This window comes from Ranitomeya imitator, chromosome 4 (genome assembly GCF_032444005.1).
Source record: "Ranitomeya imitator isolate aRanImi1 chromosome 4, aRanImi1.pri, whole genome shotgun sequence".
Taxonomy (NCBI): domain Eukaryota; kingdom Metazoa; phylum Chordata; class Amphibia; order Anura; family Dendrobatidae; genus Ranitomeya; species Ranitomeya imitator.
The window spans coordinates 697,387,073-697,400,885 of NC_091285.1; positions in this window are offsets into that span (position 1 = coordinate 697,387,073).

The following is a 13,813-nucleotide window of genomic DNA, read 5'->3' on the forward strand; positions in this document are numbered from 1 at the left end:
CTTACTTATCTCGAGTCTGCCAAGCGCTTGAATACTAGACAGGCCCGTTGGTCGTTATTTTTTGCCCGCTTCGATTTTGTGATTTCGTACCTTCCGGGCTCTAAAAATGTGAAGGCGGATGCTCTGTCTAGGAGTTTTGTGCCCGACTCTCCGGGTTCATCTGAGCCGGCGAGTATCCTCAAGGAAGGAGTCATTGTGTCTGCCATCTCCCCTGATTTGCGGCGAGTGTTGCAAAAATTTCAGGTGAATAAACCTGATCATTGTCCGGCGGAGAAACTGTTCGTCCCTGATAGGTGGACTAGTTATCTCTGAGCTTCATTGTTCGGTGTTGGCTGGTCATCCTGGAATCTTTGGTACCAGAAAGTTAGTGGCTAGATCCTTCAGGTGGCCATCTCTGTCACGGGATGTACGTGCTTTTGTGCAGTCCTGTGGGATTTGTGCTAGGGCTAAGCCCTGCTGTTCACGTGCCAGTGGGTTGCTTTTGCCCTTGCCGGTCCCAAAGAGGCCTTGCACACATATTTCGATGGATTTCATTTCTGACCTTCCCGTTTCTCAAAAGATGTCAGTCATTTGGGTGGTCTGTGATCGCTTTTCTAAAATGGTCCATCTGGTGCCCTTGGTTAAATTGCCTTCCTCCTCTGATTTGGTGCCTTTGTTCTTCCAGCATGTGGTTCGTTTGCATGGCATTCCTGAGAATATTGTTTCTGACAGAGGTTCCCAGTTTGTTTCTAGGTTTTGGCGAGCCTTTTGTGGTAGGATGGGCATTGACCTATCTTTTTCCTCGGCTTTCCATCCTCAGACTAATGGCCAGACCGAACGAACCAATCAGACCTTGGAAACATATCTGAGATGTTTTGTTTCTGCAGACCAGGATGATTGGGTGTCCTTTTTGCCGTTGGCTGAGTTCGCCCTTAATAATCGGGCCAGCTCGGCTACCTTGGTCTCTCCATTTTTCTGCAATTCTGGGTTCCACCCTCGTTTCTCTTCAGGACAGGTGGAGTCTTCGGACTGTCCTGGTGTGGATTCTGTGGTGGACAGGTTGCAGCAGATCTGGACTCAGGTAGTGGACAATTTGACCTTGTCCCAGGAGAAGGCTCAACTTTTCGCTAATCGCAGACGCCGTGTGGGTCCCCGACTTCGTGTTGGGGATCTGGTTTGATTATCTTCTCGTCATTTTCCTATGAAGGTTTCCTCTCCTAAATTTAAACCTCGTTTTATTGGTCCGTATAGGATTTCTGAGATTCTCAATCCTGTGTCTTTTCGTCTGACCCTCCCAGACTCCTTTTCCATACATAATGTATTCCATAGGTCGTTGTTGCGGAGATACGTGGCACCTATGGTTCCTTCTGTTGAGCCTCCTGCCCCGGTTTTGGTGGAGGGGGAATTGGAGTATATTGTGGAGAAAATTTTGGATTCTCGTGTTTCTAGACGGAAACTCCAGTATCTGGTTAAATGGAAGGGTTATGCTCAGGAAGATAATTCCTGGGTTTTTGCCTCTGATGTCCATGCTCCAGATCTTGTTCGTGCCTTTCATGTGGCTCATCCTGGTCGGCCTGGGGGCCCTGGTGAGGGTTCGGTGACCCCTCCTCAAGGGGGGGGGGTACTGTTGTGAATTCTGTGGCTGAATTCACTCCTGTGGTCACAAGTGGTACTGCAGCTTCTGAGCTTCCTCCCTCAGGTGTTCTGGTGAGCTCGTTGGCTGCTTTGTTATTTAACTCCGCCTGATTCTGTCTTCCTTGCTCCTGGTCAATGTTCCAGTCTTGGATCTGAGCTTCTCCTGATCGTTCCTGTGACCTGCTGCTCTGTATGGCTAAGTGCTTTTTCGCTATTTTGTTGCTTTTTTCTGTCCAGCTTGTCTTTTGGTTTTGCTGGAAGCTCTGAGACGCAAAGGGTGTACCGCCGTGCCGTTAGTTCGGCACGGTGGGTTTTTTTGCCCCCTTTGCGTGGTTTTTGCTTTAGGGTTTTTAGTAGACTGCAAAGTTCGCTTTACTGTCCTCGCTCTGTCTAGAATATCGGGCCCCACTTTGCTGAATCTATTTCATCCCTACGTTTTGTCTTTTCATCTTACTCACAGTCATTATATGTGGGGGGCTGCCTTTTCCTTTGGGGTATTTCTCTGGGGCAAGTCAGGCCTATTTTTCTATCTTCAGGCTAGCTAGTTTCTTAGGCTGTGCCAAGTTGCATAGGTAGTTGTTAGGCGCAATCCACAGCCGCCTTCAGTTGTGTTTAGGATAGGATCAGGAGTGCAGTCTACAGAGTTTCCACATCTCAGAGCTCGTTCTTTTGTTTTTGGGTATTTGTCAGATCACTGTGTGTGCTCTGATTGCTAGGCACATTGTGTCCCTGGATTGCCTTCATAACACCTTTCATAAGCACACATAACAGACAGCTCTCCAGCGACCAACGATGCCGCTAACCAGGGTAAACATCGGGTAACTAAGCGCAGGGCCGCGCTTAGTAACCCAATGTTTACCCTGGTTACCATCCTAAAAGTAAAAAAAAACAAACACTACATACTTACCTACAGCCGTCTGTCCTCCAGCGCTGTGCTCTGCACTCCTCCTGTACTGGCTGTGAGCACAGCGGCCGGAAAGCAGAGTGGTGACGTCACCGCTCTGCTTTCCAGCTGACCGACGCTAACAGACAGTACAGGAGGAGAGCAGAGCACAGCGCTGGAGGACAGACAGCGTTAGGTAAGTATGTAGCGTTTGTTTTTTTTACTTTTAGGATGGTAACCAGGGTAAACATCGGGTTACTAAGCGCGGCCCTGCGCTTAGTTACCCGATGTTTACCCTGGTTACCAGTGAAGACATCGCTGGATCGGTGTCACACACGCCGATCCAGCGATGTCAGCGGGAGTCCAGCGACCAAAGAAAGGTCTGGCCCTCTAGCCCCGACCAACGACATCACAGCAGGATTCTGATCGCTGCTGTGTGTCAAACTAAACGATATCGCTAGCGAGGACGCTGCAACGTCACGGATTGCTAGCGATATCGTTTAGTGTGAAGGTACCTTAAGGGTAGCCACTGTCAAGCGGGGACGACAATTTGCATTCAAGGTAGGGTGCCACCCTCTGCAGTCAGTTAGGGGCTCATTAGGGATTAATAAGGTTTAATATTGTTTTTGTGTAGTCCCTACAGTATACCCTTGTATCATTTATGACCGGTGTGTCTAGCCCGGTTAAGCATAATATAGTTAGTTTGTTTGCTGTATTTTTATTGAAATTTTATTGAAAGGTATATTTTAAAAGTATTAGTTTTTTGTGAGTTATTTTTCCTAAAACCTGCTTATCTTTATTGAGATTTTTGGAACAGCTGATGACACTCTTAGAATTTGGAGCGAGGGCTGCATGATGACCTTGTTGATATGGTGGTGGAGGACAAGAAAAAAAATAATGAACCATTAACACTTTTTGGGTGGGAAGGGGTGCATGAGAATACACCAGAAAAAAAGGAACACCTAACTGTTGGCTTGGGAACTTGCCATGTGTGGGATGCTCTGGACAACAGTTGCCCACCTTCTCCCTTTGGCCACCCCATTGCTTTTTCCTCCCTTTTGCGGTTTTGCAGATCCCTCTTCCTCTGTGGAGCTGTCCTCACTCTGCATGGCACCTTCCCAGGTTGGGTCAGTGACTTCATTGTCCACCAGCTCATCTTCCACTTTGACACTCTGGTCCTCCTGATTAGTTGACTTAACAACATCACTTTCTGTTACTCATCATCACCTTGTTCTTGAGACCGTAATTGTCATTGTCTCCACTGTCGTCTTCTTCTGACCATGGCTGCTCAAATACTTGGGCATCACTACACATGATCACCTTATGTCCCTCATGCAAAATGCAGGGTGAAAGGCCTGAATCAATAAATGGAAATGTAAAGAACTCTTCAGAGTGTCTGAGTGTGTGGTCACTTGTTGTCTGGGGCTCACCAAGGAGAGAGTAATGAGGATCAGGGATTAGGATTATATGATTCAGACTCTTGGCTAATGAGACTGGACATTGTAGAAGACAGGTTGGTGCTGGGAAACTGACTGAAAGCATTATTTGCCATCGAAGCGACCGCCTGTTCGCACTGTTCTGGCAGCAGATCACTGGTTCTCAGCATATTGGCACTGTCCAGGTTGAAACTGATAATCCCCCAGACATGGATTATGGTGTGGCACAGAACATTGGAGAGTTGATGGATATTGTTGTCTTTTTCTTATTTTAGTTTTAGGAGACAGGGGATTTTAGGAGACAGGGGATCAGTATAACTGTGCTTATCATTTTTAAATATAAAAGGAAAGGTGGGTTTTGCTTTATCTAATATATAATTGCCTAGAATACTACTTCCTGCAATTTGTGCCAACTTCCGTGGCTTTGTCCGGATCTAATGTCCGGAGATAATGTCCGGAGCTAATGTCCGGAGCTAATGTCCAGAGCTAATGTCCGGAGATAAGTGACGTTAACAGTGTCCAGTGTCTGATTGGTTGCCGCCTGCTGCGAGCGACCAATCAGAAACGTGTCATACTGTGACACACTCCGCCCGCCATTTTGGTGTGATTTTTGAATTTTTACCTCACAGCAAGTTTCTACTGCGTGGAGGCGGGCCCAGTGACGTTGCTCTTCAAGCTCCTGCCGAATTTCGTCAAAAAAATGTTAATACCATTTACCAAAACTATATATATTTAGTTGTGAAGTTGTTCAGTGACATTTTCACACCAATTTTGAACTTTTGTTTGGTGTTTTCTCCATATACTGCCTATTATTCACTGACTGTTATACTGAGATTTATTAATTGTATTATTCTTACATTTGAATAAATAAAGTATATATGGATTCTAGACTCCCGATTCTTTAGAATCAGGCTGCCATCTAGTTTATAATAAAATATTTTATTCTGGCTGTGCCTTTATTTGCCAAATAACTAAAGGATTAGTAATGGATAGTTGTCTTATGTCCACTTCTCCATTAGTAATCCGTGGGCTGGATGTTACCTGACAATACAAAGTTGACATCAATCCCACAAATATAAACTCCACTTTCCACCGCTATAGGGCAAGTGGGAAGAGGTGGGCAAAGATCCAGAATTGGCGCATCTAATAGAGGCGCCTTTTCTGGGTGGCTGCAAGCTGCTATTTTTAAGTTGGGGATCAATATCTATGGCCTCATATCAGCCTGTGAATTCCAGCCTCTAGCTGTCTGCTTTAGTAAGGTTGGATGTCTAAAAAGGAGGGAGCACCACATAGTTCTTTTTAATTATATATGGCATCACTACACATGATCACCTTATGTCCCTCTTGAAACATGCAGGGTGAAAGGCCTGAATCAATAAATAGAAATTCCAGAGTCTGGAAATTGACATGATGTCAGCAGCAGGCGTGACCCAGCCTCCACAGTCAGCAGTCACTCATCAAGAGTGACTGGGCTGTGAGCGGGGCTGGGAGCTGCCTGCGGGGCTGTGCTGGGGGCAGGCGGGGCTAAGCAGGGATAATTGTGCAGGCGCTGGGGGTCTGCGTGTCAGCGCCGGTATGTGCGGGCTGGCGCCGGTATGTGCGGGCTGGCGCCGGTATGTGCGGGCTGGCGCCGGTATGTGCGGGCGGTGCTGGGGTCTGCGGTGGGTCTGCTTCGGGGGGTGGTCATTGGTGTGTGTGTGTGTGTCTCTGTGTGCAGGCATCGTCCAATGAGACTACAAGTCCCATCGGGCTCTGCCTGCTACAGTGACAGTGAGTGACACATTAGCCAATGATGGGACAGTAGTAGTCCCATCATCCGGCTAATGTGTCGAATGTAAAAAAAAAACACATACACATATACAGTACATACATACATACATACAACACACATGTGACATCATGCAACATGTGACAACATGTGAAGTGTGACAACATGCAACATGTGACAACATGCAACGACATGTGACATGCACCATGCGACGACATGCGACATGCAATGACATGCACCATGCAACATGCACCATGTGACAACATGCACCATGCAACAACATGCACCATGCAACATGCACCATGCGACAACATGCAACATGCGATGACATGCCGCATGTGACATGCAATAGCATGCGGCAGGCAATATACGGCAACATGTGATGACATGCAACATGTGGCAACATGCAACGACATGCGACAACATGCACCATGTGACATGTACCATGCGACGACATGCAACATATGACATGCAACATGCGATGACATGCAACATGCAATAACATGCAGCATGTGACATGCGATAGAATGCAACATACGGCAACATGCGATGACATGCGACATGTGACAACATTCGCCGACATGCAATGACATGCAACATGTGTCACGCAACATGCGACAACATGCAACATGTGACATTCACCATCTGACAACATGCAACATGTAACGACATGCAACATGCGATGACATGCGGCGACATGCAACATGTGACATGCACCATGCGGCGACATGCACCATGTGGTGAAATGCAACATGCTATGACATGCAACATGTGACACGCGACATGCGACAACATGCAACATGTGATGGCATGCAGCATGCAACGACATGTGACATGTACCATGCGACACCATGCAACATGCAACATGTACAAAAATAGATGTATATATATACACAAAGGTATATATAGGTATGCGCTGGAAAAATAGCAGAAAGCAATGGCAAAAGTTGGAAATATTCTTTAAAAACAAAATAACCACTTGTGAAATGTCCCAATATTAAAGTCTGGTACCTAAAACACCGCAGTTATATCCCCGATGTGTTCACTTCATGTAGCCAAGAGAGTTATGAAGGCACCTAGAAAGTTTTCCTACCTCCGTTGCTGGCTGGAAGTCTATGGCATTATTCCTGTTCCAAAGGCTTTCAGGTATACAGGAGTGATGTGAACAGGTGGCTGCCCCGGCCGGCGGCAAGCCACCACCAACTGACCTCCGGGTGGAGACGGGATCCTGCAGAGCCGACGCCGCGTGTGATAGCAGCGGTGAGAACAAACGGTGCACAGGACCTGAGTGACGTGATCCGTCACATGACTGTAATCCCCGGGAAGTGACTACTTATTATAAGTCAGTTTACTGTATAAGCAGCTATATAAGGACGATGAGCACGAGGCAGGGATCAACCCTGAGGAAGGAGACAGGCGTCTCCGAAACGCGTTGGTTGTTTGGTCCTAGCTGCACTTCGTACTCACTTCCCGGGGGTTACTGTCATGTGACGGATCACGTCACTCAGGTCCTGCGCACCGTTTGTTCTCACCGCTGCTATCACATGCGGCGTCGGCTCTGCAGGATCCCGTCTCCACCCGGAGGTCAGTTGGTGGTGGCTTGCCGCAGGCCGAGACAGCCACCTGTTCACATCACTTCTGTATACCTGAAAGCCTTTGGAACAGAAATAACGCCATAGACTTCCAGCCAGCAACGGAGGTAGGAAAACATTCTAGGTGCCTTCATAACTCTCTTGGCTACATGAAGTGAACACACCGGGGATATACCCGCGGTGTTTTAGGTACCAGACTTTAATATTGGAACATTTCACAAGTGGTTATTTTGTTTTTAAAGGATATTTCCCTCTTTTGCCATTTCTTTCTGCTATTTTTCCAGCGCATACCTATATATACCTTTGTGTATATATATATATATATATATATATATATATACATCTGTTTTTGTACATTTATTCAAACTTGTTGTGGAGGTTTGTTGGTACTGCTGCAGGAATTTATAATAGCAGTGACATTTTGCACCACCATTCTAAAGACTTTAACATGCAACATGTGATGACATGCAACATGCGACATGCAACATATGACATGTGACATGCAACATGCGATGACATGCAACATGCAGCCTGTGACATGCGATAGCATGCGACAGGCAACATACGATGACATGCGACATGTGTCAACATGCTACAACATGCACCATGCGACATGCACCATGCGATGACATGCACCATGCGACATGCACCATGCAACACATGACATGCAACATGCGATGACATGCAACATGCAACATGCGATAACATGCAGCATGTGACATGCAATAGCATGCAACATGCTGCAACATGAGATGACATGCGACAACATGCAACATGCAACATGTGACATGCACCATGCAACAACATGCAACATATGATGACATGCAACATGCGATGACATGCAACATGCAACATGTGATAACATGCAGCACGTGACATGCAACATGCAACAACATGCAACGTGCGATGACATGCAACATGTGGCATGCAACATGCGACAACATGCTACCATGCAACATGCGATGACATGCACGTGCAACGACATGCAGCATGCGGCATGTGACATGCAACATGCGACATGCAACATGCGATGACATGCAGCATGTAATGACATGCAGCATGCGACATGTGACATGCTATGACATGCGACGACATGCAACATATGACATGCGACATGCACCATGCAACAACATGCGACATGCAATATGCCATATACAGTACATACATACAGTATATACATACAACATACGTGAAGACATACAGTACATAAAACATAGAGCATAGACTCACCATCACTTGTCACTTTGTTCCCCGTAGCCAGTGTCATCTGTAAAAAAATATTAAAATAATAAACAAACACTATACTCCCTGATCCGCAGAAATCCAATTAAAACGAGTGTCCCTCAACAATCTCCCGTGGAGAGCAGGAGCATCAGCTGATGCGACCGCTCTCCAGGGGCTCCAGGAATACAATGATGGAAGGTATCCTTCCACAATGTATTCCTCACAATGTATTCCTACGCCCCTGTGAGAAAATAGTCCCTAGTGAACTATAGTAACCTCTCAGTGATACACAGCAGGAGCCATTGTCTCCTGTCAGTGTGTCACTGAAGGTCCTATAGAGCGATGACATCACCTGATGTCACTGTTCTATAGGGGAGATCATTGTGGGACACTCATTATTAATTGGACTGCATCGGACAGGGAGTATATGGTTTATTATTTTATGTTTTTGCTGGCGCTGAAAAAATACTTTTTTCTGGCTGTGTCTTTTTTTTTTACCTCTTTGACTACTATAGGATTAATAATGGATAGGCGTCTTATTGACGACTCTCCATTATTAACCTGGCTTAATGTTACCTTACAATAGCAAGGTGACATTAACCCCTTATTATCCCATATCCCACCGCTACATGGGAGTGGGAAGAGAGGGGCTAAGTGCTGGAATTGGCACATTTTACAGATGCGCCATTTCTGGGGCTGCTGCGGACTGGTATTTGTAGCCGGGGGGGCAATATCCGTGGCCCCTCTCTAGGCTATGAATATCAGCCCGCAGCTGTCTGCATAGCCTTTCTGGCTATAAAATATAGGGGGACCCCATGTCATTTTTTTTGGAGAGGTCCCCCTATTTTAATAGCCAGTAAAGGCTACGCAGACAGCTGCAGGCTGATATTCATAGCAGGCTACAAATATTGGCCCCCGGCCGTCGGCTTTCCCTCTCTGGAGCAGGAATTGCGCGGAAGCCCAAGCCATTTTTTTTTTTACTGAAACATATTGTTCATTAACCCCTTTCTGCCAGCTAATGGAATAATACGTCAGCTGGCAGTATCCCCTGCTTGGAGGTGGGCTTCGGCATTGAGCTCACTTCAAAGCCGCAACATGTCAGCTGTTTTCAATACAACAAAAAAAGTACATGATCGCTAAACGGCGTAGCGAGAAAAAAATCAAAAGCCAAAATTATGTTTTTTTGGTCGCTGTGATATTGCGTTAAAATACAATAATGGGCAATCAAAAGAAAATATCTGCACAAAAGTGGTATCATTAAAAACGTTAGCTTGCCACGCAAAAAATTAGCCCTCACCCAACCTGATACCACAGAAAATATAGATGCTACGGGTATCAGAAAATGGTGCAATTATTTTATTTCTTTTTAGCAAAGTGTGGAATTTTTTTCACCACTTAGATAAAAAATAACCTAGACGTGTTTGGTGTCTATGAGCTCGTAATGACCTGGAGAATCATAATAGCAGGTCAGTTTTATGCTGTGTGCACACGTTGCAGATTTGGGTGCAGAATTTTCGCTGCTGCGTTTTTGATGCATTTTTTCACGTTTTTTGATGCAGTTTTTGGTGCGGTGTTGATGCAGTTATGGTGCGGTTTTGATGCAGTTTTTGATGTATTTCTTGATGCAGTTTTTGGTGTGGTTGTCATGCATTTTTATGCAGTTTTTGGTGCAGTTTTGATGCAGTTTTGCTGCAGTTTTGATGCGTTTTTTGTGCATTTTTGAAGCAGTTTTTAGTGTGGTTTTCATGCAGTTTTGATGCAGTTTTTGGTGCAGTTTTGATGCAGTTTTTGGTGCAGTTTTGATGCAGTTTTTGGTGAGGTTTTAATGCAGTTTTTGGTGCAGGTTTGATGCAGTTTTTGGTGCGGTTTTGATGCTGTTTTTGGTGCGTTTTTTAAAGCTAAATAAAGATATATTATTGAACAAAAAAAAAAGTAATTGTGATGTCATTATTGTCCAACCTCCTCTTTTATATTTGTCCAACCCACACTCAATTACACACAGATAGACAGATAGATGATAGATGAAATGGATAGTCAGATCTACATATAGATAGATCTATAGATGCATACATCTATCTATTCATATATCTATCGATAAATATATCTATTGATAGATGTATGGCTAGTGTAGGGTGCGTGTCCACTGTCCGGATTAGGCTACTTTCACACTTCTGTCTTCTGGGCTCCATCGCAATCTGCCGTTATGGGCAAAAAATGGATCCTGCAAATGTGCTTGATGTTTTTTTTGCCCACACACTTGTATTAGCGACGGATCATGACGGATGGGCACACGTCGCATCCGTCGTGCAACAGATCCGTCATGTTTTGGCGGACGCGAAGCACAAAAAAAGTTCAATGTAACTTTTTTGTGCGACGTGTCTGCCATTTCCAACCGCGCATGCGTGGCCGGAACTCCGCCCCCTCCTCCCCGCTCATCACAATGGGCAGCGGATGCGTTGTAAAACTGCATCTGCTTCCCAAGTTGTGCTAAGTTTAACACAACGTCCGTTGGTACGTCGGGCCGATGGTTTGTGACGGCCCCGTACCGATGGATGTGTAAAAGAAGCCTTACAAACGAATTAGCTGCAGATTGAATTCTGCACGTGCAGCGCCCCAGAGACTTGGTTGTTGCAGTATGGCACTCTGCCGCTAAGGAGAGTGGCGGTACGTCTGATGGCCCTAACCCTTATCCGGCTGAATAGGTACAATTGTAACTATTCCGTTTTAAAATTGCAATAACTTTTTTTTGAAAAGACGTAGAGGGCTGAAATTTCGTGACATCTCTACATTTTTGGTCCAGAATATATTGGCCAAATTTCAATAAAATATCTCCACCCGCTTCCGAGATAAGGGGTCGAGATCTTTTTGCATCCATAACAAGCTGCATAGGTACAAATGTACCTCATATATTTTGAATGAAGATAATGCAAGGGAAAAAGCATAAATTTTTTTTTAATGATAATGCTATTTAACTATTATAAACAAGTAAAAAACTGTTCATTTACATTATAAAAGAAAATGTAAGAAACTTTTTTTTATTGATTTTCTTTGCAAGTAATGCATGTTGGCTTTGCTACAGAGTGTTCATCGCAAATGGGTTTCACACAAACCACACAAGACTTTCTAGTCTTGCGTTGTTTTCGCCTCAGGTCTCTGCAGACATAGCAACTACCAACAACAGGGGAGGGTCCACGACTACCATGAGGTATTTTGGGGCCAGCTGCTGGCTGCGATGCTACCACAATGCATCGTCCAAGCACCATTTCTACTGCACCTCGAAGAAAATGGTTTCTCATTATCATTTTGTTTGTACTACGATCTTCAATTGCAATCATACACAGCTGATTTGCGAGATCTTTCAGGAACTTTCTTCGTTGATCCTTTGCCCTGAAGCTTGGATTGTGTTCTCTGTAGATGATGTAGGATGCTAACCCACTGACATCAATCATATTGTAGAAAAATGCCAAAGTCCAACGTGATGTTCGTCGTTTCACAGTGTACTCTCCCAACATTTTATCCATAACATCAACGCCACCTTTTGTTATGTTGTAGTATTTTATTATCTCTGGCTTGGCTGCTAGTGTCTCTTCAACTTCTCCCGTCATGTGCATAGATGATAGAAGCACGACTGATTTGTTCTTCTTTGGTACATATGAACAGACTGTTGCATCATGATTGTAGGCAAAATTTGTCGAGTATACAGGCCTTTCTTTGGCAGGCTGCATGTTGTTAGGTAGGAACCTTTTGTTTTTTCTCACTGTACCAACTAGTGTCATGTTCCAGGAGTTCAATACCTTAGCTAGTTCCATGGTTGTAAAGAAGTTATCGGTGGTGACATTTCTTCCAGAGCCTTTATACGAGCTCACTAGGTCCAATACTGTTCGTTCTCCAATGTTTACTTGTCGAGGACCATCAGTTGGTTTCCCAGTGTAGAGCTGACCTTGTAAAGGGTAGGCATTTGATGAGTCACAAGCCCAGAAAATCTTTATGCCATATTTAGCTGGTTTTGAAGGTATATACTGGGTAAATTTAGTATGACCTCTAAATGGAAATAATTGCTCGTCGACGGTGATACAATGATATGGCTTGTAGGCTCTCTCCAGATTACTGTTCAGCATTGTCCAGATGTCCCGTATTGGTGCAGCTTTATCTGTTTGCACACGTTCTGCACGTGTATTTTCGTTGTCAAACCTGATAAATCTGAGTATCATCTTGAAGCAGTCACGAGACATGGCTGCACGTATAAGAGGCAGAGCAGCAACATTCCACATTTCCTCCAGATTCTCTTTGTTGGCTCTGTGCACACCAGCAGCAATCAGTATGCCCAAAAATGCATGAAGTTCAGTTTCAGTAAATTGCTTGAATGTTTTTTGTGGTGGCCGTTTGGAAGAATCAGGAAAACGTTGTACCAGTTCGTTGTTGTAAGCATCACAAACTCTCTTGGCCTTTCGATTCGTTTCCCGTAATATGATGTCACACATCTCGGGAGTCATGATGGACTTGAATAGCTCTTTTGCTGTATATAGGTTGCTGATTGCTGCAGGGCCACCTCTTTGTCGTAGGACATTACGAGATTTTGTTTGTGCATTTGGCAGTGGATTACTGCACCATTGAGTTTCATCCTTAGCAGTCCAAATGTCGCCTGCACTTTGAGGCACAGAATCATCCTCAACACTTTCGTCTGATTCGTATTCATTTTCATGCTCTATGACCATTTCTTGTTCAATGTCTGAATCTTCTTCAGTAACATCCACTTGTGGTACATAGTTTTCATCATCAGATGGAACATATAGTTCATCCTCATGCTCAGAATCAGATTCTTCTAGCATTCGCATTATTTCGTCAGACGTAAATCTGTAAATATGAAAAAATGTAAAATAAATAATTTTCCGAAATACTACATTATCGGCTTTTCACAAAATTATACTAACCTGCAAACACGTTTTCTTGGATTATGGCGGAAACTAGATCCAGCATTACTATCACTCATGATGACTTGCTAGATGAATTTTGGCTTCGTATTTTGTGCTGAATATAAATAAAACATCGTAAAACAATATGTAGATACTAATTATTATCCATTTTTCGTATAAAAATTATACCTATAGTGATAAGTTTCAAACAAAATATATGTAAGCCAAGTCCAGGCTGAAAGACAATTTGACTGTTCTGTCCCCACATAATGAGAATAAAGGTATAACTGGCTGTTAGATGCTGTGAGACTTTCCTACCTTCGTTTCCAAGAAATTGAAGACTTCACAAGCCTAGAAATGTGTGCTCACAGCAATGAGATGAA